The 25220-nt window shown below is 41.8% G+C and overlaps 1 protein-coding gene across 1 annotated transcript in view; it reads right to left on the minus strand.

The window, feature by feature from the left end:
- Positions 1–25220, minus strand: part of PTPRM (protein tyrosine phosphatase receptor type M) — a 756425-nt gene that overhangs the window by 645162 nt on the left and 86043 nt on the right. The gene's annotated exons all lie outside the window — the stretch shown is intronic.

The raw sequence follows: 25220 nt of genomic DNA on the forward strand, positions 1-25220 counted from the left end.
ACTGTCCTGCTCAAAAGAGTCCGGTGGCTCCTCAGTGCCTTTAAAGTCTAAATTCCTTACTATATATATATATAGTTTTATGCAATATGATATTATATGGCATTACATTATAGTCTACTAAATACTACTAATATTAAAGTCTACTAAACACATAATCCAGTAAAATATTATATTATGCTATATGATCTTTCCCTTCTCTTTCTTCTGAATCATGACCCCAAGCAACCTTTCTAACTACCTGTCCAAGCTCCCCGGGCATTCCATACCCAAAGCCACGTAAACATGATGACTATGTGTCCAGCACAGTACTTACACAAAATACATTCCCATTAGGCGTGTTCAGTGCGTTAACACATCTTTTAAGTCTTTTCTGGAATTTATTATTTCAAATTATAAAAGCTTCATACTTTTATGAAATCTGTCTCACAGACTAGGTTGTAAGCTACATAAGGACAGGATATCCGTCTAATTCGTTCCTTAATTCCTCACAGTATGTAATAAAATGGCCTGTGTATTATAAACATTCAGGAAATACCTATTCAGTCAGTGTTAAATGTGGAATAGACTGAAAAACTGATTTCCAGCTTCGTACCCTAAAATCACGGCATTTTAAACCAAGCCTCTTGTATTCTTAACCTACTGAATATCCCATGCTTATTAAGTTTACATCAAAGTATAACACAGAAAGACAGAAGTATCTTCAAGTATTTATAATTAGTTTAAATTATAGAGCATTTGTAGTTTTGAAAACCTGGTATTTTAGATCTCAAAATAGAATAGAATAAAAATCAACATTAAAGATGCATTCACTCATTGGCAAGTAAACTTGGAAATATCTCAGGATATTATAACTTGTGGTTTCGATTGTGTCATTTTAGGGTTTCATCATCTCACAATTTGTGCTGATGAATTATTCAAGTCAGGCTATGGTAAGAATAAAAGATGGAAACTGTCAGTGTCTGTCCAGAAGAGTAGAGAGAGCTGGAAGTTGTCTCTCAATCCCACTGAAACTTCCACTGAATTCAGTCACGCTGGGCCCATTGGTGGGAGGAATAAGAGAAACAGTTTTTCTCCCTCTAGAAGTTGAATGAATTTTCTTTCAATTTGCCATTCTCTTACTGGCATCCATCATTTCTCAATGAACAGGTCCCCCAGAAACGCACCATAAACAGCAAAATTTAAACAGAAGGAGGCACAGAGGCTCATTTAATAACATACTGGCTCATTTAAGCTTGATTCAAGTAAGCAAGTTAGGCAAAAATGTATACATCAATTACTTACTTATTATCAGGAAAGTTACTCTGATCATTGTATTTTATTCACACTGAGAATTATAAGGCAGTATTTTATGCTTACCAAAGATGACAGCATGAACAACTAAAAAAGAGAGTTTTGGTGTTTTCTATTTTTCTCCAGAAACTCTCCCCCAGCACATCGATTCACCATCTGCACTGTATTAATCCATGACCTTCAGTGCACTAAACATGTGCTCTCCACTCCCCTGAACCTCCAAGGAGAGTACAGTCAGGCCAAGACAATATGTGACCCCTTCTATGTCTACATGGTTAGATTTATTGAGGAAATTCTGATACAGGTAGATTGTAAAGAAAGTCATGAAAGTACAAATACTATTACTGAACCTGCTTTGACTTAGATGAAAATCAGAAAATACTCCAAGGAAGTCACATTTGACTCACCTTGTTAACACACACACACACACACACACACACACACAGCTTTTTAAAAAATAATTATTTATGGCACAAGCTTGCGTCCTTTTATCTATTTTACAACCCTTTTCAATAAAGGAAGAGATCTCAGCTGTCATACATACCCTACTAACTTTTTTCAAATAATTTACTAAATTAACACAATGCAACAATTACTTCAGCTTCAGATTACCAAGATTTAAGAAGCTAAGCAGCATAAACTTGCTGTTTTAAAATTTCTCTACTTAGCTCAAATATCTGTTTAGCACACAAATTATATTTGAGTTGCATTAAAAGCACATTTTATAACGTTTTCTTTTTAGGATAAAGGTGACACAAGGTTGCCTTCCTCTGTAACAGTCTTCCTTACCCCTAAAACCAAATAACTGTATTTATCACACCTGCTTGGTATCAGTATTTGTTGGACTCAGTCCACATGAAAGTACAAGGCTTTCTTGCATGATTCCTCACTAGCTTGATTTCCATTGTACCATATTTTAAAGATCGTATTTTTATTATTGTGTATTTAAGAGATACACATAAAATGATATTATTCAGGAGTTATTCTGAATAATAAAAACGTTCTTCCAGCACCTTGATACTGTTCTATCATGTCCTGAGTTATTTTCTTAGGATACTTAAATAATTTACCTAAGAACATTTCTCCCTTGTGTTACATTGGATACACTTTATATGTTGTTTCTCAAATTAAAAATGGTTTTCTGCAGCATCTCTGAAATTTGAAGTAAACCACAATACTCTTCTGAGTAATATATTAAATCTATGAGTTAACAGTGTGCCTACAAATACTAGAGGCAAAGGGGGAAAAAATCTCTGTATATGAACAATTCATGAGGTCGCCACACTCAAAGGAGAAAGTTACAATCACCTTGAGCTATGGGGTCTGTATCTCTCTGTCTCTGTCTTCAGGGCTTCAATTCTCCATTCAAATGCTCTATGTCATGGCCCTCATCTGTTTATAAGATTCCTTGGCATTTTTAAAGCTTACCACGGCACAGCTTCTAGTAACTTCACACCTTTTAAAAGTTATAATGCCAAAAAAGGATGAAGAGAGGTTATTATAGCTCAGTGTCTCCATACGTAGCTCAGCATCCATCCCTCTCCCCTACACCCAGAGGTATCAGTAGACTTCCACCCGTGGGTCTGGATTCTATATGTGCTCAGTCCCCCTACACCTCTCGAAGTGCTCTGGAGCGTCAGGAAAAACAGCGAATGATGAATTCCTCTGATTACCTAGCCCGAAGAATGAAAGACAAGATTGAGGTTTCACCAACTAAATATGATCTGTAAACCTCACGTGCGATTCACTGTGCTTTAAACTATTCATCACAACATGGAATGGTATGTAAATTTGTGTACTTCAAACTTTTATATAAAGCCTGTGCTCGATATTCCTCACTGGCTATTCGAAATCCACCCTCCATGACCGGGAGGCCAATGTACATGGGCTCTGCTTCTGGTTCGAAGCAAGGGCGTCAGGAGGAGGTCGGAAGGCTCAAGGAAGGAGAGGTCTGGCATTTTCATCCACAGCCTCCCCCCCTGAAGTCTCTGGTTCGGCACCAGCTGAATTCATCTATGAAAGTCACCGTTCCTATGCCTGATTCCCTTCAACAGCCGTCTCCAATCCCGATGGGTGGACGGGTGCTTCCCCATCCCCTCCTAGGGTATCTTAACCCTGGCTCCACTTTTGTAACCAGTTTCTCTATTAAATCCTCCTCAATCACCCATTTCAAAGGTACCTTCTGTTTCTTGCAGAAACCCTGATACGTTTTCTTTGCAATTCACTTCAACCAGGAAGTAGCTCTTTTTCACATCAATTCTACTTACTTTATATTCCGCGAATATAACATTTATACTGGAACTGCCTCAGTATCTATCTTATTTTTTTCCATAAGATTATGACATGCTTGAGGACAGGGACGTGTCATACTGCTGGTTCAAATCTTGTTCAGAGTAATGGTTTCAAAAAAAAAAATACTTAACAGATAACTCCTGAAATTACTTTATTCTAGAAATCTGGGAAGGAGTAGTATGCTAATTTGCATCTAGTCACTAAGACCTCCTCCACAGTCACCACAGCGGAATGTCTCTTCCTGTGCTGGACAAGCACAATGCCCATGGGCTGGCCAGGAGCACTGGCCCCTTTTGAGGGATTTCTGCCTCAGCAGCTCTATCTGCATAAATTTGCCTCAGTCTACAAAGTCAAATTCCCGGAATAAACATATCCTGCCAACTGGGCCATAACCAACTGGGCTACATGCTCCACCAAAAGTAAAAAGCACAGGGTGAGAGATTCTTGGGGCAACTATTGCCCTATGTCTTCACCCTATGGCAAACCCCCAGGATTTGGAAGTGCTGGCTCCTCTGTTCCTAACTTGATTAAGCACCCGCTGTTGACACCTTAGGCATGAAGTCTTCTCAACCTTCCTCCATCACAGGCTGACGTTGGGGTTCTCCTGAATGCCATCATCTAGGATTGATTTTCCCCAATACCTGTACCTGTCCTCAACATTTGCAGAATACAGTTAGAAGCCTCCGTCCTACAGTGATTGGCAGAGGACACTCAGAGAGCATCCTCGGATGCTTGGGGGTAACACCATCCCCAGAGCTTTTCTGGAAGGACTATCTCCGTATTTCCAACACCATCTTTCCTTGGAAGATTTTCCATCTTCCCTCTCCTTTCTTCTAGGGGGGGTAGACTCAAGGACTTTTCTGTCATTTCTTCCCCGTGGAATAAAGCTTCCAGCAGGGAAGCCACGGTCCAGGGCAGGAGAGGACTGTATCTCTCAGGTGTGCAATGAAGATTCAGAAACAGAGTGCCATGCTTCTGAGAAAGAACCAGTCCTACCCATCTTCCGAGGAAAAAGCCAGATGTAGGTCTTCGAAAGTGTGACCGTGCTGGGCAAGTAGCTTGAACTGGAGTATGAGTGAGAACTGACAAAATATGACATCATAATCTCAGTTGCCTCCATGAAGGCACTTCTGGGGAATTTTTTTCAAGTTTTCAACTCTTATAACTCCTTGTTTATGCTACACACAAACATAGAAGGTACCTGTAGTAAAAAGTAATTTTAGTCCATCTCCATTACCATAAAATATGAAGCACAGTACTGCTGTCCATTAAGGAAATTAGCATTCTACATGAACATAAACGTCTTCTGTTGCCAATACATACTTCATCGTGTTTACAGGTGCATTTTAAATGGAAAGTTAAATTATTCTGGGGAATAAAATTACCATTAGGAAGGTTTCCTAAGGTAATTACGGTAGCAGCGGATTTTTAAATTATCATCTAACAGGCTGCCAATATCAGATAAATTAGAGTAAATCAAAATAAGATTAAATGTGTAAATAATATGTTGCTTCAATTCCACTATAGGTGTAAGTCATTACATGGCAAGGTTTTTATTTAAAATGGAGAACATTCACCAAAAGTATCATTTTTTAATTTTCCCTGGTGGTTTTATGCCATTCTTTTATTTCCTTGTCAGAACAGAATTCAATCTTAGATTCTGCCTAACTCACCAACAAACCCCCTTTTGCCTATTTATCCATTTAGAAATCTCATATTTTAAGTATAACAATTCTATGCTATCACAAGTAATGATTTGTTCTTGTCAAAATTACGTTATCAATATTTAAAACATTTTTTGTGATCTAATAGTAAAACTGGTCAGTGTCCTTCCCAATGCTCCCATTAAAATTTTACTTTAAAACATTTTTTACAAGATTAGTTGAGGTTATACACTAGAAAAAAATCATTTTGAGTAAGTCAAAAGCAATAACCTCATATTACACCAATTCTTTCTACAGCAGCTTATATTTGTTTTATAAAACAGTCAAAATTCTTTTTGAAACTATTACCTCTTTCAGGAGCTTTCTCTTTGATATCGTTAACTTTGCCCTCTTTTTTTTTACCTTCAATCTTAAATTAATTCCCTGGGAAGCATGTAGCTTGTTGGCTGGTTGGAGGGATTAAATATAAGGGTTTATAAAGAAAAGCAGCTTTTGAAACAATGCTATTACAACATGATCACTTACCCATAAATTGTCAGATACAGAGGGTTTTTTAGGTTAGACACAAATGTTGTTCATTTTAAAAGCTATTATCATGCAACAAATAGAATGTGGATTATTTTCGTAGTTTGTATTCACTTTACAAATAATCAGTAAACATTACTCCAGGACAACAAACAATGATTTCTGCTCCTGTGTTACTCGCTTGCAGAATTTTTTTTTTTTTTGGGTCACAGGTTTTCACTGTCATATGCTAAATGGGCCCTTCTTATCCACCTAGTCAAAGGATTTCATTGATATTATGCAAATACGGGGATACGCCTGAAATATTCTAATTTCACATTAGTTTTTGAGGACTTTGGATTTCTATGATTGAAGGCAGCATTTATGTAGCAATAGAAGACAATCTTGTTTAAGGCAAAAGTGTGTTTTTGAAATGACCACCCAATACATTTTTTTAGGATAGTTTTTAAGAAAGCATTTTAAGCAAAAAGATTTCAGAGTGAAGGTCGGTTTTTTGTTTTAGGGTACTTTCCCAGCAGCTGCTCCCTCCTTGCTTGGTAACTGCATCCTGCATCCCTTCCAGGTGTGCATTCCTCCACCAGTGGGTGCAGGGTCTGGGTCCCTGCCTTTCTGGAAAGGTCCACAGGACAGTCTCTCCAGGGCTTTCAGTCTTGATTATGTGGTGCCCAGGGAGAGAAAAAAAATCCATCTAGTTCCCTGCGGCATGCCCTGAAAAGACAGGACAGTAGTTAGGTAATAAATCTTCTCCCTAAAACTGCTCTGGATCTCTCCTGACCTTTATCCTCAGCCCAGCTCCCTGGTCTGCCACTGGATTCTGTGAGTTTCCTGATATCCTTACAATAAACTCCTTTTCTGCTTTAAATTAACTGTGGTCCAATTTTATTGCTTGCAACCAAAGAACTCTAACTGATACAGGTGCCCTTTTGTGAGATTATCTCTATGATAAAGTAACAGACATTGACTCCATTGGAGGTGCTCTTCCCAGACATGAATTATTGCCTGACCTTGCCTGGTGGCCCCGAGGACTCCTTAGGCGGCAAACTCAAAAAAATCAATAGCATTAGGTGAACTGCTTCTAAGGCTTGTGCTGCTGCTTTTCACCCTAGGACTTTGGGAACTGATCAATAAGGTAATGCTGCATTTGCCCATTTATATAACAGACCTTCTAATTTATGACCTATAATCTCAATTATATTTGCAAGAACCCCGAGGAAACCAGTTCCGCAGACTCATTCCCACAATAAAATGAGCAGTGAACTGACCCATGTCTTTGTTTCACCTGTGAGACAGTTAAGAGTCTGCACATCCAGACCCCTATAAGTCTGGAACAATGCTGTCTTTTCTAATAGGTTTACTATCATCGTGAGGAATCTTTAACACCCTTCGAGGCATCAAGGTAATGATTATACTTTAGCTGAAATTTCTCTCGGTAATTTCTTAAAACCAAATGAAATTAGCCAAACCTACAGAAATAAGATGTTTGCTGGGTCACTGAATAATGGTCCAGACTGGAGCTGACTCCAGCAGGGTACAGACGGAGCCGGGGTCGCTCAGAGATAGCCCTCATGGTGGGTGGGATCCTAAAAATGCATCCAGCCCCAGATTCCACACCGTGTAGAACTTGTAAATATGAAGACATGTCACTCCTGGGATTATACTCACTGTTACCTTTATCATCATACGCACGATGACGATTATGAAAACATGCTGATGCCATGTTGTCATATGACACAGTTGACCTTAAGAGCAGGACATTCTAATCTCTGAGTCTGATCTATTCTCTCGAGCCCTAAAAGGAGAGGGCTATCTAGGGCTGGTGGCAAAAGGGAAAGTCAAGAGAGATTTAACAGGATGAGACATTGCTGGCCCTGAAGCTGGAGGGGCACAAGAAGGAAGGCAGATAGCCTTCAAGAAGCTGAGAGCACCCCCTGCCCCATGACAGTCAGGAAATGGGGACCTCAGATCAGAGCCACAGGCAACTGGATTGCCAGAAACATGAACGAGCCTGGAAGTGACTTCTTCCCCAGATCTTCCAGACCAGCGTTTGGCCAGGGGACACCTTGATTTTGGCCTGGTGATGCGCTTAGCACAGCCAGCCAGCCCAGCCTTCCAACACAGTAGTATGAGCTAAGAAGTGCCTGGTGTTGTCATCCGCTGAGTCTGTGGTTGCTAGGCAACCAGAGAATGTGAATACATCAGAAAACTCTGGGTCAGTGAAAGTTACTTCTCAGACCAGGGCTTCTAGGTCTCTTCCAGTGGAAAAGAAGGTGTCTCTGGGAAATCATTCTCCAAGTTCCTCTGCCAACCTCCTGCACCCAATACGATCCTCTAGTTGTCACTGAAGGGGAAGAGATAAGGGAAAGGATGGTAACACTCAAGGAGTGATGCTTCAGTGCCCGGGATGTTAAAAGGGCATGCTGGTGGCAGAGAATGCCTCCTTGTTTCATTGAAGGAAAAACTAAGCCCCCCAGACACTAGGTTACATAGAAGGTCAAAGCTACACAGCTGCAGATGAAAGCAAACTAGAAACAAGCTGTTCTTTAAACTGGGTTTTTACTTTTAAATTGATCCCAAATTACACATACCCGAAAACTACTGCAGGACACAAAGACACAAGGATGCTAAAGAAACCCAAAGAGTAGGTCTCAGTCCCAGGGCCCTCTGGCCAAAACCTCACAATGCCTGAGACAAAAGGAAATCAGAGCTTCACAGCACCATTTAAAATGAAAAATCCCAAAGGACTTCCCCCAAGCCCATAAGCAAATTATCTGTAAGCCTTAAAAATTTGTCATTTCTTATAAATAACTAATGTCTAATTTTAAGCTACATTATAAAACTTCTTGAAACATCTTGATTGAGAAACCAGCATTTAAAAACACACTAACTGGCAATTGTATTTGGAATCATTTGGCTATGGGGTCTATGTCATCAAGATGATACATTTTCTTGGAAAAAAAGGAATAAAGAAGCCTGTAGCATCTTAAATTTCACCCAGTGCTGCCCCCTGACTTTTATTAAGCTCTCCCTGATTTATTCTAGCTTTTCCAGGATATGGGACAATTATATGATTGGTACAGTGTCCCCTTGGTTCGCATTTACCAGTAGAAAGTATTTCAACAGCTCTATTTGATAGAGATGCCAAAAAAACAAACAAACAAAAAGACCCATTGTGGTGTAACTGTAGGGTTGATGAAATATATGACTTCAAGATGTTTCATATATCTTCTTAGACATTCCCTCAAAATAGCTCTACCTGAGATACCCTCCAGCCAGAATATTTAAGTACAAGGATCTTATTTACAAAACAGAAACAGACTCACAGACATAGAGAACAAACTTATAGTTACCAAAGGGGAGAGGAGGGAACAGATAAATTAGGAGTTTGAGATGAAAATATACACACTGCTATATATATAAAATAGATAACCAACAAAGGCCCTCCTAGATAGCACAGGGGACTACACTCAATATCTTGTAATAACCTATAGGGGAAAAGAACCTAAAAAAGAATATATATACATATATATAAAATGAATCACTTTGCTGTATTCCTGAAACTAACACAACATCGCAAATCAACTACATTTCAATAATTTCTTTTTTAAAACCACTAGGCAAATGGTCTAGTCCAGTGATTGGCAAAACTGACAAGTAAGCCAAATCCAGCTGCCACCTGTTTTTTTAAAGTTTTACTGGAAAAAAAAAAAAATACATGTGAACCAGGATAAGGCTAAAAGCCTACAGGTAACACACCGGGCTCAAGAATCTGACCAAACTGAATTGGAATCCCAGCTCTGCCACTTACTAGCTGCTAGGCCTTGAGAAGAAACGATACCCAACCTGCTCCCTCTTCTGGAAAGTGAAGATCCCAAGAGGACCAGCACCGTAAGGTGTAGCAAGTAAGGTGAGCACTTACATAGGGCTCATGAGGTGCGAGGCATGGCTGTAAGTATCAGCTCGAGAATGTTCTGCTCTATTATAACAAACTCTCCTCTACGGCCATTGCCAGCACACGAAGAGGAATCAGGAGAGACTTCTGGGAATTTCTCGTCCAGGGTCCCCCATCCCTACATCTGCTCAATTAAACCACAAATATACTCATCTCCAGCCACAGGTAGGAGAGGACCTCATTTTTAGTACATATATGAAAACTCAAAATGAATGTAAAATGAATATTAAAAACTTCAGAGTTGTTATGCAAGGAAAAGTAAGCAAGAACCAAGTAGGTGACGCGTCTGGTGAGGCGAGCCATCTGCAAGGCAGGGCCAATTAGCAACATTTACTAGTTAAACCAGCAATGCACTTGGGAACCACTTCTGAACACAAAGAAGCATTCTTTTTCAAAATGTAACACCATTTTAATTCCAAAACACAGGAAGTGAGAGGGTACAGGGCAGAGATACGCATCATCCAACGGATGCTAAAAACAAAATTACAAAGAGAGATTTGATGGCATCTGACAAGAGGCTCCACTTACCCACTAACCAACAGTTACAAATTTGCTCATTAAGAAAAACTGCTTTCAGCAAAGTCCCATAGGCAGACAGACCCTCTACTTTCTAGCTATGCTTAACTTGGCAAGCTACTTTCAACACCACTAAATGTCAGTTTCTTCAACAACAAAATGGATACTATGAGTATCTTCTCATAGTTATGAGGATTAAATGAGATAAAACATAACAATTAATAAGAAGGTCTCTTTAAGTGTATCCATTATTATTATTATCATTATTATTATTCAGGCAATTCTGAGATTCACATTAAAAAAAGAACTATATCACAAAAGGAGAAAAAACCCTCTAGATGAATTCATTCATTTCTGCACATGTCAACCCTCAGAGATGTAAGGGTTTCTAAAGCACAGTGGCCAATCTTTCCTCTGAGCTCAAGGATGACCTCTGGACCCAGTTCACACACATGTCCCCTCAACACCTTCAAACTTTCCATGCTGGACTCCAAGGTCCGAACATGTCTGCGCCATCTAGAGAACAGGGGACATGGTCATCTCCCATGGGCTAGGCTGGCAGGTCCACTAGGGGCTGAGCCACATGCTGAGGCAGCACCCAGGGCAGAATCAAGGGTGGCTATTCTTGGGGGGGCAGAGGAAGGAAGAGTGGCACCCACATGGCACACAGGTAGATGAGGCCGAGGCCAGTGCAGGGTGTGAGCACCAAAGAGAACGAGACATTTCAATATTTTCAAAGACACCACAAAGCTATAAGATAATAGGTATCTGTTCAGTTTTCCCTGTGCAAGCAAAAAAACGCCCATTTCCCCAGGAAAAGCAGTAGAGAAGCACTTCCCACACACCTCAATCCCTTGTCTATGTGCATTTGGATGGAGGAAACACACAGCAGTTCTAACATGTGGGGACATTTTTCCTATGTCTACTCAAAAATGTCATCCCTCGTGTAGTGCAGGCACACAATTCCCTCCATCACTACCAGAGGGCAACATATTTTTATTTTGTGCTGCAACATTTCGAGCATCAATCAATGAAGTTTTCATGACACACTAAGGCCCTTGGAGAAAGAAACCTGCACCTTGACTATAGCACACTGCTCTAAGCAAGTCGCTGTTTACATGGTTGCTTTTGGTTTAAGGGACAAGAAAGCCATTATCACAAGCACAGAATCACACACGGCCCAAGTGCACCATCACTCATGGACTTGCCCCTCCCCATCACACCTGATGCCTTCTGATGGGAAATATTTAGAATGAATAGTTTCTACTAAATCATACTTCAATAATGGATGAATAAAGTCTATGGCCAAAGTTAATTATGAACTTAAAAATTACATGACCAATTAATGGATCACAGTTTTCCATATTGTTTGTTTGTTTTATCAATGTTTTTATTTCACTAGAATAGCTTTCGGCTTACAACAAAATTGAGAGCAAGGTTCAGAGATTTCTCACATATTCTCTGCACCCACATATGCAGAGTCTCCCCCACTTTTGATGTCCCCCATCAGGCTGGCACATATGTCACCCAGGATGAATCCCCATTGACACATCATAATCATCCAGAGTCCACAGTTTACATTACAGGTCACTCTTGGTGTTGTACATACTATGGGTTTGGACAGATGTATAATAACATGTATCCACCATTAAAATATCATACAGAATATTTTCACTGCCCTAAAAATCCTCTGTGTTCTGCCCATTCACCTTTCCCTCCACCTCCACCCCTGGAAACCACTATGATCTTGTCATTGCTTCCACAGTTTTGCCTTTTCCAGACTGTCATAGAGAGTTGACCCTTGATCAATGCAGGGGGTAAGGGCACTGATTCTCTGCACTGTTGAAAGTCCACATATAACTTATAGTCAGCCCTCCCTGTACGCGGTTCCTCTGTATCCACAGTTCTGCATCCACGGATTCAACCAACCATGTATTGGGTAGGACTGTAGTATTTACTGTTGAAAAAGATCCTCATATAAGTGGACCCATGCAGTTCACACCCATGTGGCCCAAGGGTGAACTGTAGTTGGAATCACACAGTATGTAGCCTTCTCAGATTGGCTTCTTCCACTTGGTAATATGCATTTAAGTCTCCTCCATGTCTCTTCATGGCTTGATAGCTCACTTCTTTTTAGCTCTGAATAATATTCCATTGTCTGGATGGACCAGAGTTTATCCAATCACCTACTGAAGGATATCATGATTGCTTCCAAGTTTTGGCAATTATGAATAAAACTGCTACAAACATCCATGAGCAGGTTTTTGTGTGGACATAAGTCTTCAACTCCTTTGAGTAAACACCAAGGAGCACAACTGCCGAATCATACAGTAAGAGCACGTTTAGTTCTGTGAGAAACTGCCAAACCATCTACCAAAGTGTCTATATCACTTTGCTTTCTCCCCAGCACTGAACGAGAGTTCCTGTTGCTCCACATCCGCACCAGCATTTGATGTTGTCAGTGTTTCAGATTTCGGTAATTCTAAAATGTGTATAGTGGTATCTCATTGTCGTTTGAATTTGCATTTCCCTGAGGACATATGGTGTGAAGCATCTTTTTATATGCTTATTTGCCATCTGTATATCTTCTCTGGTGAGATGTCTGTTAAGGTCTTAGGACTTTCCATATTGTTTTAGGCACACAAAGTCTACTAGAGACTGTCATAATTCACCACAAAACTTTGAATGCTAAAATTTTACCTATAGATCTCTGAGAAAAGAAAAACCTTTCCAATTATAAACCTTGATCTGAAACTTCTTTATTAGCCATACTTAGAAATAAAACCTGGAAATCTGTAAAAAAAATTACCTTGTATGTGAAATAACTGACAAAATACGGCATATGAACATGAAATTGATTTTTAAAATTTAAACAGTATATCTTCCTAATTTTCTATATTATCTTTAATGAATATCAGCAGTTAGTAATCGCTACGTATCTTGGAGGTACAGAATGCAACAAAACACTTGACTATATGATAAAATACATACTCAAAAATAAAGGGCAAAAGTAAAAGATAATCTCATTTTTTTTTACCTAAAGTATTAGAAAAATATAAAAAGATTTGAGCATACATTGCTGGCAAAGGTGTGAGAAAACAGGCATGCTCTATGTTGCTACAGGGAGAATGAACTGTACATCCTTTGGGGAAAGTGTCTGTGATGATAGTTAAAATTTTAAATGCCCTTTGATTCAGCAGTCCTGCTGGCATGAGTCTGTTTCATAGAAATTAAAGCATCAACACTTAAAGATAGGTACAAACAGATGTATGTAGTTTCAAAAATTATTTGTAATGGTAAAAAATGAAAACAGCCTGAAGCACATCAGCAGAGACATGGCCGAATAAATGATGATATATCCATCTATAGAATATTATGCTGCAATTAAAAAGAATGAAGAAGATCAATATGACCAGCAAAGATGTTCTGAAAATGCTAAGTGAAAAAGACTTTGGTAAGCCTTGGGTATGACATAATGCCATATCTATAAAATAAAACAGAGGGGTGAGCTTTATATATATGTACATATTTATATGCCTTTGCATAAGCACAGAAAATATGTAGAAAGACATAAACCAAAGTGATAACTTTGAAAACCTCAAGAAGGCTGGGTTGACAAGAGAAAGAAGACAACTCTTCTAACAGCAAGTTTAAATTATTTTTTTATAAGCAAAGTAAGAAGAAGAGTTGAGAGGTATAGGATGACGTTTAGATTGACATATTCCATTTACTATAAGTGAGCATATTCAGATAATTTTTTAGTTAAATATCATTATCTGATACCTGTAACAAATATAGCCCATGTGACACTCTTCTTGGATATCTGCCTGACATCAACTGCTCCCCAAACTCAGGATAGACTCCTAGTCCCACCTTGTTGGGTTTTTTCATTTAATGGTACAAGTTTCCTATTAGTAGGAAAATGGTCCCTGACCCACAGCTGAAACTGGCCAGGGTGGGGACTTGCAGGATGGGGTTGGTGGGGAGGGGTTGGATTGCATAGGCCACGAGGACTGACTAGAATCTCCTCTGGTCACTACTGTTCTTGAGTCACCGTGAAGTCCCCTTCAACAGGATGGGCGACGTCATAGCATTTGCTGGTCCGGAACTGCACACGCTCAGTGGTCCTTTGAAGGAAGACCTTCCCTTTCCCCTAGGGCCCTGTCCAGCCAGGGCTGCCCACAAAGTTGCCCCTCTGAGTGCTTCCCACTGTCAGTTCTCTTAACAGAACTGCAACCCTGGATGCAATCGGATCTCTTAAGTAGGATGGCCACATATTTTACCATCCAACCCAGGAAACTTCTGAGAATGAAAGAGGGTGTTATTAGATATTAGGCTAGAAAATAGGTGTATGAAAGGAAAAACAGACCTACAGTCACCTACCCAGGAGCACTGAGCCATGACTGGGGAAGCACCCCCTTTCCTCATGGTAAGTCCTCTTCAGGGATGGCTGTATCCCTCTAACTCAGTACAATCACCACCTACTTTCTAAGGGACAGTGTCCAAGTCCTTCCACACTTAGGTACCATATGTGCCACGTCCTCCCTCCCTCATTCATCCCACAGATACCTGCCAAGCGCCCCTAATCCTTCATTCACTCCTTCAAAGAATAACCAAGTGCCTGCCACTCACTCAGGTACCAGAGATAAAACAGTGCTGAGCCCAGAGACCCTGTCTCTGTGGAGGTCACATCCTGCTTAGGGTAGACAGACAATAAAGAAAGAAATCAATATGTCATCGGTTGAGTGCTAAGTCCCAAGGAAAAAAATCAGACAAGTTAGGGGCACAGGGAATGTGGGACGAAGGTAGCTCTTAAATATGGGGAAGCTCTTTAATAACTCTGATGAGTTAGCACCTAAGCAGAGATTCAGGGAAAGGGGGCAGAGCCTTTCGGGCAGGAGAAAGGGCAGGAGAGGGCTCCCAAAGAGAGCCGGGCGCTCAAGGAGGGAGCCCAGGGGAAGCAGTGGGTCTGCTCGGGTAGGGAGGACTTTGGGTTTTCCTCCGAAAAATAAGCCAAGTAAATGAGCCAAGAACACTGCCACGTGGTGAGCAGACACAGAGCAGCCTCTGTGTTGATGGAACTAGTGTCTAAAGGGGACAGTAAGATATTAATCAACCAGTGAAATAAAGGCCTTCTAAGGAAGGCACCTCTCATCAACTCCTTTTTAAACTGTGCTCCATCTGCTTCTCTTGCTAAGGATAAGAGGGAAAAAAAACTTAAGCTCTGGTGGATTGCCATCTCTCCACGTAGAGACTGAAACGTATTGTTTTGCTATATCTGCTGAAACATACAGCTGTTATACCAGTAATCACTTGTCATTTTGGGTTGCAAGCATCCAATACTACTGCTGAAAAAGTAAAGTAGTTCCCTGACACAATGCACGTATTAATCTCCCAACAATTCTAAAAGTTCATGTTCAGATAAGAGTCCGGTGGGGTTTTATAAACTGTAAGGAAAGTGTAATCGTTGGGTGCCTCGAAGCAATTCTAGAAATGACATATAGGTTTACATAACTGCTTTATCAGAATGGAAAGAGAAAGATCTTAAGAGGAGAAGTGAAGGGTGTTTGGGATGAGTAGCATATTAAATGTAGTCTGACTAGAAAGTGTCAGCTAGAGTAAAATCAAGAGAAAAGGAAACTCTTTAAATCCCAGATTAAATTCCCAAATAGTATCTACGGCTGGCCCTAGACTTGGCTTAGCAGTGACTTCATAGGCAAAACTGCGCAAAGTGTAGAAAATTAACATGAGTTTAGAGATTTAAAAGAGCCTCTCAAAGAACGAAAAAAGTACCTCTTAAAAAATATTTTCATATTCTGAGGACTTAACAAAAATCATCTTTTTTATATTGTTCTAGCTTTTCAATAATCTGCCACATTCAAACAGGTAACACACTTGTCAGTAAGATCCGTGCAGTTAACTCTTTAGATTTGGGTAGCCTCTTAACACTAATCTTTCACACACACGCTGACCTACAATCAACTTCCAGCTGATGGAAAACTTACCCAGATGGGACGTCAACCAACCCTATGGAGACCTGAAATTTTGGTGAGGGGTGGGGATGAGAGTTTAGTTTCAAAAATCAGTAATACTGATTTCAGCTACATGTAAATCCTTCACGGCTGACCTGTGCAAGCCAGATGCAGTATAAGTCAGGCTCAAGGTCAAGGATGAGACAGGAAGTTCACGTTCACCCAAGCAATGGAAACGGAGAGAATCACACCCCCAGGGTTGGGATGATCAGCAGTTATCAAACTCTTCTTTCCCGAACGCCAGGGCTCCGAGGTGACCAACAGGTTACCTGTCTACTGACCTGTCACTAAGGAAGCAAATCAGGAGAGGAAAGAATTTTTTCCAGCAATTGCAACGATAAATAGTTTCTGTTTTCTGCAAGCCAAGAATTCTATGGAATGGAAACACTGAAGAAGTAAGCGAAGAAAAATGCCTCTGCTTCCCGGAGCTTCTACAAGCTTAGAACCCAGTTCTGGAGAACCAGAGCCAAGTCCGAACTATGTCTTCATCCCTTGGAGCCTAGCACAGCACCACACAGTTAGCAGTTTCACAACAAAAAAAATGTACTGAGTGAAAAAGGAAACGACTTCATCCCACCAGCCACCAAGGCGTGCGCCCTGCTGATTATCTGCAAAAGTAAGTGTGTGAAGAAGGGTCCAAGGCAGGGAAAAGGTCAGTGGTTCTTCACCAGGTGAAAAGAAGATCAGGAAGTGGTTCTGAAAACAAGTCCAAACAGCCGATGTTTATTCTGTCCTCACCACTGGAATGAAAATAAGTTGTGATAACAGGAAACTTTCAGAGACGCTTGACACTGCATGCATGCTTTGGATTTAACTTTTGTCTACGCTTTTCTTGTCCTCAAAAGGCCTGGGCTCTCAGCTGGCTCCTCGTCGTGAATTTAAGCCCCATGTTCTTCCTGTGGGTCCAGCAAACCAGGCACCCCCCTCACACATCGAATGCCATTCAGTTTTCCCTTAAAATGTCACAGTGTCCTCAGCACTGATTACAGGTTCCAACAAGCTATATGAGATGATTTAAAATACAAACTAATGGATGAAGCTGGTCAGAAGGTACCAGCTTCCAGTTAGAAGATAAATAAGTACGAGGGATGTAACATACAACATGATAAATATAACTAACACTGCTGTACGCCATACATGAAAATTGTTAAGAAAGTAAATCCTAAGAGTTCTCATCTCAAGGAAAATTTTTCTTTTCTATTTCTTTAATGTTGTATCTATATGAGATGATAGATGTTCACTAAACTTACTGTGGTGATCATTTCATGATGTATTTCAGTCAAATCATTATACTGTACACAAGCTTACACAGTGCTGTATGTCAATTATATCTCAATTAAAAAAATGAAAAAAAAACCAAAACGAAATGAAATGAAATGCAAACTACCTGAGCAGGTGAAACAGTGTTTATAAAACACTGAAAGAATGAAGGCCCTAAACTAAAATGAAAATCTCTAATCCAAGGATCCTGCCAATAACACCCCAAAAGAAGAATACATTTCTATTTGCAATATTTACATGGCAGGATTATTTTATTAAAACTGATTTCGTTTATGTTTTACTCCAGGTTGATGAGAATGATATTTCTAGATATAGCTTGAGTATGCACATTGTTTCAACACGTAATTATTACCATGCCAACACGCAAGGCTCTCTACTGCAAATCACACACTAGATGTAGGACAAAATGTGTCACTTTAGGGAAAGAGGCTGTGTCTTTAGCTACTCCTGCTTATATTTTTGAACCATGAGAACTAAAAGTCATTTCTTTTCCATTAAACTGAGCAAAAGGACAGTGTTTGGCTTCATTTCTATGCATCGAGAGAAACAGAAGGAAGAGCTTACCAAAGCAGATCTATAGATCTGGACAGACTTTTAATGCAGTGCATTATTTTTATTCCACTGCCACTTACACAATAATGAAACATTCCTCTATTTTACTATGTAAATATGTTCTTCCTAAAAAGACAGTTGTCTAGGTATGAAACAAAAATTTCAAATAGGCTATGATTATATTTTTTTCTAACAGAGTGACAAAATGAAGGACGGCTAGGTGGCGAGCCCTCAGAAGCTAGCGTTACTTGGTGGGGAGGAAGGGAAGAGGAGAGGCTGGGCAAAGCAACAGCGCTCAGGACCAAAGCACAGGTCTTGCGAGCGAGGCAAGGCAGGAAATGCAACCTGACAAGGAGGCAGAGACTGCAGCAATATTCCATCAAGTATTTTTAAATTCAGTTCCACACGAGTCAACTCAGTTTTGCCCGGAGATTTTACCAGACATTTAGCTGGTGTGTATATAATTACTTGTCTCTCTGAATTGGGGGTGGGGAGTGGAAAACAGCACAAGGAGGGACAAAGTGTTCACAGAAGGGAATGAACTGGAAGATACTGAGACACAGGGATTCTTTCCAATGTTATTTTTTTAAAATTTTAACATCTTTAAGTAATAGGTTTTCTGTTTTAAGTATAAAGGTTGTCACCTTTGTTTTGCTCAGAAGGATAAGAACAAAATGTAATGCCATTTATTCTGATTTGAAGAGCTACTTTCTTTGTCTTATTTATCACGGGCATCCAAGACCACCCTAGGACTCTTAGCAGGCATTACACCCTCCAATCATCTTTCAGAGTCAGTCGAGTTCCCTGTAATACTGAAAGCATCCTTAGAATATTATCTTCAGAATTCATGTGGGGTGTTTAGTAGCTACAATTCCTTGGAAGAGAACCAAAATATAACTGCTTTATATAAGCTTCAGCTCAGTTTTGAAAAGATGATAATCTCGCAATATACGAAAGAGCACTCACTGGTACATGACTTCTTAAGCCAGACCTCTATAAATTCGCATGTACCAAAACAGAAAGCTGTATCAGACTGCTACATGAATGTGTGCATGGATCCCACTTCTTATCTGCTCTGTTTCTATTGTTTATATCTTTGCTACTTGATTCACCAATGATTAAGGGGAAATATAACTGTCATCACTAATAACCATGTTCATGATCATCTATAAGTACATGTTTTTTTCTGTCTTCCATAGTCTGATTCATCACATCAAGCTTGCTACAACATAATTAATAGACTGAAAATATACTTTGAATCAAAACAAACTTTTTCAAAAGAGAGAGAATCCATTTTAAAAGAGAATCCATACATAGGAAGTTTTTTATCTTACAGCCAACTCTTTATAGCCGCCAACACTGTCCAACAGAGCAGGCACCAGCCACGTATGGCTACTGAACACCTGAGAGGTGGCTAGTCCAAATTGAGATGCAAGTATAAAATACACACCAAATTTTGAAAGCTTGGTTTAAAAAAATGCAAAATGTCTCATTAATAAATTTTACATTGATGACACTTTGAAATGACAATATTTCGGGTAAATAAAATGCATTAAAATATATAATGAAACGATATTAAAATTTTTTACTTTTTAAATGTAGCTACTAGAAAATGTTACATTGTAATTTTGGCTCACATTATATTTTTATTGGACAGTGTTGAAATAGTCTAAGAGGCAATTCAACCATCCACTAAATCAAATGAAGGTATAAGATAACATGCATTTTCTCCCTAACTTTCGTGTGTGTGTGTGTGTGTCTGTGTGTCTGTGTGTCTGTGTGCTGCAGAGGGCTGGAATTGCAAAGCTGCCCATCAGGAAGGTCTCTGAAACAAAAGATTCAGCTCGTTGCCTTTAGCCTTATCTCTTGACATTTAAGTCTTCCAAAAATTTCCTCTGCTTCACTGCTTCCTGCTATGAAATTTTCCAAGCAAATGGTGACCCAGTCTCCCAGGAGGCAAGCACACACTTTACGGATCACTCGAGCTATGGCAGCCACCACTGCTCTAGAAACTGGGATTCAAACAGGTCTGGGAAGGGACAGACACCTGTGCATGAAATTCCCTCAGGTTAAACACAAGCAGGACATCCACGCATGTCAGGCCACCCACTCAAGCCACCTGTGCCATTCTCATCCTGTTATCATGACCACCAAACAGGGGTGGAACGGGGTTATGTGCACGTGCTGAGTCCCAGACCTAAGCCTACAAAAGCTCTCCACTGCTTCAACGGCTTCCCACCCTCCTGCCCTTGCTTCCCCAGATTTCTTCTCTAACTGGACACTCCTGGTGGTTGTGGGGCATTCACAACGTGGCTTTGCGTGCTCTCTAATAAACGTTGGAGACAGCACATTTAGCATTTCCACAGAAGAGTTTCAGGATATACAACAGTCATTCATTCAACAAATACTGGTGAATGCTAAGCAGGAAAATCTCAGACCGGGACAAAGGTAAGGGGGAGCCTGGGACCGAGGATGCACAGAGCAGTAGTTACAGGGAGCAAGCAGTCAGCGTGAGCCTCATTGGGAAGGTGGCGTCTACACAGACCCCCCAGGGTCCAGGGTGAGGAAGTGAGCAGAGCAGGCATCCTGGAATGGGGCTGAGGCATCCGGGCCCTCTGTGGGGAGAACAGTTGGCCTGGTCCACAGGCAGGAAGGCGGCCAGTGTGGCAGCAGTCAACTGGGGGAGGGGCTGAGCGACAGAAGGACGCAGAGGAAACAGGACAGACCGTGCAGGACTCTGGGCCATGGTGAGGAGTTCTGTTTTCACTCTGAGATGAGAACCTGCTGCAAGGTTTTAAGTGGAGGAATGATTTGCTCTGACATTTGCTTTGAAGGAACCACCCTACCTATTGTTCTGGATACTCTAGGGGTCAAGGGTAGAAGCACAGACTATTGAACTAAAATGTGTTACACACTGTTGCAACTGAAAACTAAGTAATAACAATTGAGACAAAGAAAGATAAGAGAGATGCAAGAGGGAAGAGATATGGGAACATATTGTATGTGTATAACTGATTCACTTTGTTATAAAGCAGAAGCTAACACACCATTGTAAGGCAATTATACTTCAATAAAGATGTTTAAAAAAAAAAAAAAAAAAGATAAGAATCATGGTTTCTGACCTGGACTGTGGGAGGTCAGGGAAGTGGGGGAACCCAGGACCACCAGGACACAAAACTGTGTCACTGTGACCCTTCTTCACTCCAGAGCAGATGTGGCAGACCCCAGCCTGGGCTGCAGGCATGCCTGCGGTGAAGGGCCTTACTGCTCTCCTTCTTTGCCAAAGGACAGCTTTAATGAGAGTTTGACTTTTCTTTCTACATGAAAGAAACTTTCTCTAAAAGCAAACAAAAGACAACAACAAAAATAGAAAAGGATGAACCCAACTGACCCCAGGAGTTGCAACCTGATTCAACATTTTATGTGACTTGCCTTTGGATTACCTCTGGCAGGAAAATGTGAGCATGTTAAAAAAAAAAAAAAAAACCAGTATAAATAAATACTAATACAGAACTAATTTTTTTAGTTCTCATTTCACTGAATAATTACACCTTTGGGCTAACATGAATAAGTTATTAAGTAGCATGCAGTTTCTATGTAGCCCTGCAACTTTTTGCCCTCATTAAGCAACCCTTCGAAATCATTCCAGGGCGAACCATGGCAGAAAAGGGACTTCTATGCAAATATCCTTTTTCTATCAGTCTATGGATAGTTTAAGTGTCTCTTCAGGTTAACAAGAACTATTCAAAACGCTATTTAACAATCTTCTGTCTGATATACGTTCAGTAATTCATTAAAGTTCTAAAATGCTGAACTTCCTTATTTTTGTTAGATTATGCATACTGATCCTTAACTGAATTAAGCTTCTAAGGAACGTAAAACCATATATTTGCTTCCTGGTTACTCCACAGTTATCCAAAAGTAACCCACACTTCAACTGAACTATTGTTATAATGTTAGTATCCTCATAAACAATTCTTTTCTGGTGGCTTGGGACCAAAGGGCCCTAGGAGAGTTCCACTTTACGTTAAAATTGTCTCCGTATTGAGCTGTTGTAATATACCAACCTGTAATGAAGCACCAATATGTAAATGCTCAGAGGTGACCTGTTTTGATGTCCCTCATACCGAGGACACAGAGGACACAGACCTGCGAGGTCCTTGTTTTTCTTGCTTCCTCACATTCTCTGTTGCACTGCAGATCACCACAAAATGGTAATCTAATTACTACAACTATTAATTATGCTCGTGATTAATTTGAAATACCTAACAAAATCTAAACCGTACAGTGAGAGACAACATGCCGTCTTAATGACATTCTAACACCTGAAACTGTTTGGCATCATTATCAGTCAAGTAACTGTGCTTCATTTCCCCCAGCCGGGCATATTACAGAGCTGGTTCCCAGTATTATTTATTAAAAATGTGCTTCAACTCAAAATAACGAGCGTGCCCCTGAACTCTGGCCTAGACCCGCAGACTCACCTCTCCAGCCGCCTCCCAGGCCGACCCGAAAATAGAATCATGGGTCCCTGCTTCTGACTCCCTCTTAATACCCTCCCACCCACCCTGCCCAGCACCCCATCCCCTCAAAAGTCTGACTCTCTTAGAACCTCCAAATATAATAAGGTTTCCAAGCCTTCTGTAAACATCTATGCAAACTGTTTAAATGGGAAAGAGTGGGGCAAAGGTTGGTTCATGGCGATGCCACCATCCAGCTGCTCAGACCGGAAACCTTGCAGCCACCCTTGACCCAGTCCTTCCTAACTCAAATCCAACACGTCCCCAAATCCTACTGGTTCTACCTTGAAAAATACATCCAGAGGCTGATCACTCCATCACCTCCATCGTGACCACCTGGTCCAAGCAACCATCAACACTTGCATTGAATATGTCAATGGCTTCCTAATGGGTCAGCCTGCTTCCACCTTTGTCCCTGTACAATCTGTCCTATAAAAAACAGCCAGAGGGATCTCTTTAAAAAGTGAGCCAGGCCGTACAGCACTATGGCTCAAAAACAATGGCTTTCCGTGTACACAAGGAAAAGCTCTACACCATCCTCCAAGACTTGAAAGGATTGTCCCCTGCTCGCTTTCTGAAACCCTCTCCTACTTCTCTCCTCCACGCTCACTTTGCATCTGCCCCTCTGCTTTCATAATTCACCCTACACGGGTTCTCTCTTCTGCCTGGAACGTCCTTTCCCCAGATACCTGCGTGGCTCCACCTCCAACTTCCCCTAAATGTCAGACAGGCATTACCTGACCTCTATTTGATGGTGCAAACCGCCTCACCCTCACCAAGGCTCCTTTTCTGCCTGGCTCTGCTTATTTGTTTCACAGCACTAATCCCTGACTCACAAACTCTCTTACTGGGGCAGATGATGTTTTCTACAAATACAGCTCCAACGATACGTCCAGACCCAAGTTCCTCTGGAACCTCCATGATTCCATCGGTAGGTGGAGTCTCACTGGGGACCTGGGCGGGCCTCTGTGATCGCCCCCACTAACGGCGGGAGTGATGCTACGTGATTTCCAAAGCTAGATCATAAAACGCCATGCAGCTTCCGCCCGGCTTCCTCTTGGAATCCAGCCACCACGCCACAAAGAAGAGCCCCCCCCCCCCTCGGCGCATCTCAGCCTGGACTGAGCTCCCAGCCGACAGCCACCACCAACCTGCTCTCCACTGGGCAAGTCACCAAGAAGCACCTCCTCCTGCCAAGGGCAGAGGATGTGGGATCGGTGCTGTCACCCAGGCCCTGGGCTCACGTGGACTTGCACTTGGCTTTAATGCTCTGTGGTCACCATCTTGCAATTCCCAACAACTTTACCTTTGAGTTTGTATTCTGTACATGAGACAAGGAAACAGGAGCAGGGGACTTGGAGCCTGGGCTCCTGAGGGGTCCCTGGTCCCTGGGACAGGTCCCCAGCTGCCCACTCCTCCAACTCCTGGCTCCTCTGCCCACCCTCAGCCAGTGACCACCGCCTCCTCTGCTCCAAGCTGTGGCCTGGGCAGCAACATAGGGGTGTATCCTGTGATGTCTCAGGGCACAGCATGGCAGGGGCTGTCCCCCCCTAAGCTGGCAGCCATGGCACGTGTGACAAGTGACTTGAGGTGGGTGAACCCTCATGCACCCCCAATCCAGGCACCAAGCATGTCCAGCATGGAGGGTGCAGCGCCTTGAGGGTCACTCGTCCACTATGGGTTGAGGTGGCAGGTCCACGGGAAGTGGGGAAGCCTGGCTTGCCTTCCCCACCCCGGGCCGGGGCACAGGGCATCTGACCTGGGCCGGCTGGGGGGCTGTGTGTGCTGCATTGCAAGGCAGGGCACCCCATCCCCGCCCCGGGGCCAGGAATGGGCTGCACTGCCCAGCAAGCATCCCCAAGCCCAAGGCAACCCATCCTTTACGGAACAAATAAAAAACACTGTGACGTGTTGAGAAAGAGACCACGGAAGGAAGGAAAGATGTTCTGTATTTTAATACCTTTAACAGCACTTTTTTCCATTGATAGTTTTCAGAGAAGGGCCCTCTTATTTTCCTGTGCACCAGGCCTGCTCCAGCCCTCATGGGAACTGCCCCAGCAGATGCCGCGTGAAGCCAAGAAGAGTCTTCCCGCTGAGCCCAGCCCAAACTGCCGATTCCTGAGCCAGAGCAATGGTTGCTGTGCTTTTAGGTCACTCAGCTTGGGGCGGGCGTGGGGTAGGTGGCTGGTTGTGTAGGAAGAGGTAACTAGGGCGCTTAGCTGCGTACCTTCACATGCTGGGAAGGCAGTGATTTTGAGGGTGTTTGCTCACTGCTGTGTCCCCAGTACCTAGAACCGTGCCTCACACAGAGTCCTTGCCCAATAAATATCTGTTCAATGAACTGAAGTCCCACTCTGATGAAATCTCTTTAAACAAGGCTACAAAGAAGTGGGTCACCAGCACAGGAAAACTTGACTAGTTGGAACTGCTGAGGGTAAATAGTTGGAAAGCTTGTGATGCAGGCCTGCTGACGGCCAGGGATGGGGAGAATGTGGTCCTTCCCATGGCCATTGGCCGTTAGTGGTCTGGTGGCTCCAGGAAGGGGGCACCGAGCTAGCGCCAGGCACACAGGAGTGCCCTCCCCACCTGGACCAGTCAC

This window comes from Eschrichtius robustus, chromosome 14 (genome assembly GCF_028021215.1).
Source record: "Eschrichtius robustus isolate mEscRob2 chromosome 14, mEscRob2.pri, whole genome shotgun sequence".
Taxonomy (NCBI): domain Eukaryota; kingdom Metazoa; phylum Chordata; class Mammalia; order Artiodactyla; family Eschrichtiidae; genus Eschrichtius; species Eschrichtius robustus.